Source organism: Triticum aestivum, chromosome 7B, assembly GCF_018294505.1.
Source record: "Triticum aestivum cultivar Chinese Spring chromosome 7B, IWGSC CS RefSeq v2.1, whole genome shotgun sequence".
NCBI lineage: Eukaryota > Viridiplantae > Streptophyta > Magnoliopsida > Poales > Poaceae > Triticum > Triticum aestivum.
In genome coordinates this window covers 4,734,976-4,739,566 of record NC_057813.1, presented here as the reverse complement: position 1 = coordinate 4,739,566, position 4,591 = coordinate 4,734,976, and the positions used below count along the sequence as shown (strand labels likewise).

The window sequence follows — 4,591 nt, the reverse complement described above, 5'->3', positions numbered from 1 at the left end:
CAGCCGCCTCTTATATATGTTGGGGGTGACGGCCGATTGAATAACACACAATCGAACAAATCAATATACTACTTTTTCATCTATATTTTATCTCTCCACCGTTTTTTCTCTCTCGTTCTTCGTTGTTCTTCGTGTTTGAGAGCCGGGAATCTCGAGGCTCTAGGGGCGAGCGAATCGACCTAGGGCAGCCCATAGCCGCCGCACTCCCTGACGGGGTCCCTCCCGGGGGTGTGGGGTTTCGGGTCTGCAAAAGCGTCCGTCGACTGTCTTGCGTATCGTGTTGTCGGTCGGGTCTTCTTCGACGTGAGCTGCGGTGCATCACCCCCGGCGTCGAGGGTACACGTGACGTGTTCGTGTGTCAACACAGTGATGACGGACTGTTCATTAAAAAGGGAATCCTTGTTCACGGTGGATCCTATTTGACGCTCGTTAGCGTCACAACATTGTGGCTTCGCTGAAGCCAGCGTTTATACGGGCCGGCCCTTTTCGACTCTTGTACTACTGTTTCGAGTCCTCTTCGCCCTTCTTCGCTTCCTTCTTTTCCTCTCTTTCTCGTCTCGCTTCCCCAGCCGGCGTTTCTCTTCTCTCTTCGCCTGCTTCTTCTCTTTATCTTCGTGACTCCCGGGCCGGCGTTTTCTCTTCGCGGAATTGGTTGCCGCCATGGCTGCGCAAGGTTCGTTGTTCATCTCCCATCTTTTTCATGGCAGATTTGAGAAGCAGGTTGTAGTTACTGTTTCGATCTCGATCCATTTAGTTCTACGATTATGGTTTCGTATGGAGTGGGGAGCTGGTTGATGCGGCTCTGTTCGTTCGATCTGCTAGGTGTTGCTTTGTTTTGGTTGGAATTCGTCCCTGTTTCTTGACCCCTAGATCAATCTCGTGCTCCTTTTTGGTAGGAATTGGTGCCAAGTAGTTGATGTGTTCGATCTGGTAGGGATTGCTCATCACAGTAGTTGTTTTGCTCGATTTTGGTAGGGATTGCTCATCCTAGTTGTTGTTTTGTTCGTTCTGGTAGGGATTACTCATACTAGTTGTCGGTTTGTGTGATTTTTGGAAATACTTCGGTGCTCATACCAGTAGTTGGTGCTTGCATGTGTTTTTATGTGAAGGATTGGTCATCACAGTACTTGATTTCTTAAGGAAAAAGTATGTCCACTCTGTCCATGACTTACGAACAATTTTTCTGTGACGAAAAGGTTAAAATAATGTTTGGTTTATAGATTTTTTGTTGTTGTTTGACCTGAACTCATATGATTCTTAAGTAATCATTTTCCTTTTTTAATAGGTTACTTGTTAGCAATTCATTTGTATATTATCTATCAGCTTTTCTTGCACTATCTTCACTTTTGGTGTTGTTTTATGACTATGAGTTTTATACCTTCCTCTATTTCTTTTTCTAGGCCAAAATGTTCCTGTACGGTCCACTGCGACTTTCCGGTCACGGTTTTCTACTCTTCGTTGGGCCAAAGTTGTTAGTAAGATGTCTCCTTTGCAGAGAAGCTTTATGCCAGACTAAATCAAACATCTTCTAAATGTGCGCGAACATGTGGTTGTGCCCATGGATTTGCTGCAATTGTTAGCAAAGCATATGCGCTATGGTTAAGTAGGCATTTTCTAGCACAACAACAAAGTCATTCATATCGCCCGAGATATGGTAGACATATCCGCTATGGAAGAACAATCTGGTCCGGTTGGCTACCTGAGTCTAGAATTAGAGTAGATCGAGTGAAATTTAAAAGCGAAACTTCTCAATCTGAACACTAGTTGGTGCTTGGATGTGTTTCGTTTCTCACAAATTTGGCAGTTCTGACGTGATGATGTTCTTCTCACAAATCATTCTCAATCTGAACATGACATATGTCTTCCATATGCAGTGAAGTTTGGTCCCATATTTTTATAAGAAAAGGTGAAATAGAGTGATGTTTCCTTTTGTGCTGGGTGATATTCTAATTTTATTGCCTTTTGCAGAGTTTGCCCTGCAGAATATCATCTACTTCAGTATGGTTCTAATTAACTTGTCATTCTGTGTATTTGTTTCTTAATTAATCAACTTTCAGCGTAAAAAGGAATTTTTTTATGTTTATTAACATTCCAAAATTTGTTCATTATCTATTAAACTTATTCACTTTCTGTTGAACTAAATTCTTAAGAGTTCATTCGTTCCATTTTTTTGCTTATAACCTATTAAAATCTATTGTTTAATTTTGGTAGGCATTGAACATTTCTAATGTACGTTGAACATTTTTTGGATACACATTGAACACTTTGTGTAATCGATGTTGGAAAATTTCCGAATACACACTGAACATTTTTGTGTAATAAACACTGAAAAAAAAATTCACATTAACAGTGAACTTTTGTAGTATTCGTTGAACATATTCTTAATATGCGTGAACATTTTTATAATGCGTAGTTAATGTTTTTTTTGAAACATACTGTGAACAATTTTGTAATATACGATGAACATTTTTGTATAAAAATGGAACATTTGTTTGCAACAAAAAAACTGAACATTCGTTTTGAATAGGTTAAATATAAAAAAACAAATTTGAACATTTGTTAATCATTTTTATTAATTGCCTGGAATTTTTCTTCAATATATTTACATATCTCTTTTTTGTTCAATTTGTTAACAAAAAAGATGTTCAACTACTTATTTATGGTTGAACAATTGTTTATTAAACCTGTTTCATTCGGTTCAACATTTGTTAAATCAATTCTTGTTCATTCCATTCTTTAAACTTGTTCATTAAAAAGGTTCAGCTACTTTTATTTTTAACAAAATTCATGAAAAGTTCTTATATCACACAGTCAATTGTAAAGACAATGAAATTCAACTACCACTGGTGAAATCATTTCTGCATGAACATGTACACATTAATCTTATTCAACATTTTACAGCAATAGAGGGTTGTTAGATATGATTTTGTGGCCTAACTTTATTAAATTTCTTCCTATTCTTCAGCGATTCCGCATATTCAAATTAATCTCATGACGAACATATTTTCCTTGGAAATACAGTAGTGGTACATAAGCCTACTTTCGCTGATATTACGCGTAATCTTTTTTTCTTCGCACTTGATAATGTTCTTTTCCAACAATTAACATAAATTAAATTGTTACAGGTGCACAGAGACATGGATGAACAGATGTACAAAGTGGATAGAATTACAAATGCAAAGAGAGCCAACAAATATCTGCCCACTCGTGAAACTAGTTTTTTCTTTGAGAACATTTATTCCATTCTGTAGCAAGTTGTGCCAAAACAATGTTTCTGCTGATTCTTTTTGTTTCTGAATATTGTTCAACAACACAAGAATTTACCTTTCACTTTACTCTTCAATTTTATATATACACTGAACATTTGTTTTTTTTTTCTCATTCTAATTACTCTTCAGATTACTAGAAAATATATTGCTGCAAATTCAGAAACAACAATTAGTACAAATTCTTGTACTAAAAGTTGTTGATTCTTATTATTATCCTCAGGTCTGCATTTCTCACTGTACAAATTCAGAAACAAAATTATTGTACAAACTTTTGAAACAACTGAAACAGCCACGAAACAGTCACGAAAAAGTTCAGGAAACAGCCACGAAAAGGTACAGGAAACAGCCGCGAAAAAGTTCAGGAAGCATCGTACACGTTTTCTTTTTGTTTTTTTAGAATTGGGAAGCAGCTTTTTTAGCAACGGAAGCAGCGTACACGTACGCGAGGCAGTATGGAAACAGCCACGACAACGTTCGAATTAACAAACGGGGCAAACTTAGTTAACGGGCCATGAACAAGCCAGCCCGCAAACAACCTCTATCAGCGAAACCTCCTCAACTTGACGCTAGCGAGCGTCGAGCAGGAGCTCTCATCAATCACTACAGATACTAAGATCCCAAAAAATGAGAGCGTGAGCTGCGTCGGGGCTGTTTAGGTGGTAAATGGGCCTGGTTTTGGGTATGGTTGGTTCGAAACGGGCTTGTTAAGGTGAGGTGGCGTGTGTGAGGCCTGTGACTTAAAAAAGTCCCTATAAGCCCCATCTAAACCAAACTGGAGGGACTTATAGGGACTTACAGTGGTCATTTGGGACTTATTAAAAAAGACCCTTAGGAAGGAACTTATTGGGACTTATCGATCGGCCCACACCTACCCCGCATCGCCCTGCACCTACCCTGCCTCGCTCGTTCCCCGCCTCCTCGCCTCGCTCCTTCCCCGCCTCGCCCCAATGGCCGCCTCCGGCGGCACCCTCAACCGCCGCCGCCATGCCGATGATGAGGAGGACCAGATCCCATTCTTCTCTCAGTTCCCCTTGCATCAACAGGCAACCCAAGGCTCATCCACCGGCGGAAATCTCGGGAGGGGAATGGGTTTCTTGGATCTTAAAAGCAACGTCGACGTCTTCCTGGAGTTGGGCTCTTACCAGCAACTCCTCTTCGACCAGTCGGCCGGTCATGGCCTTCCTCCGGTTGGACCTGGTCGTGGGAGGCCCGTGCCCTAGGGCGGAGGAGGCCGCAGCTGGTCTCTGAACATCGGAGGCCGAGCCGGCTCTCACTTGCGTCCGTTCGTCGCCCCGGGCGCAACTGCTGTTGAGGGATGCGTC

General features: G+C 40.9%; 1 long non-coding RNA gene across 1 annotated transcript; it reads left to right on the top strand.

Annotated features, from left to right (window-relative positions):
• Window positions 1–493: 493 nt before the first annotated feature.
• Window positions 494–3,343, top strand: LOC123163193 (uncharacterized). Its single transcript, XR_006481778.1, has 3 exons — window positions 494–673; window positions 1,401–1,475; window positions 3,126–3,343. It is a non-coding gene; the product is annotated as an uncharacterized lncRNA (long non-coding RNA).
• Window positions 3,344–4,591: the final 1,248 nt, after the last annotated feature.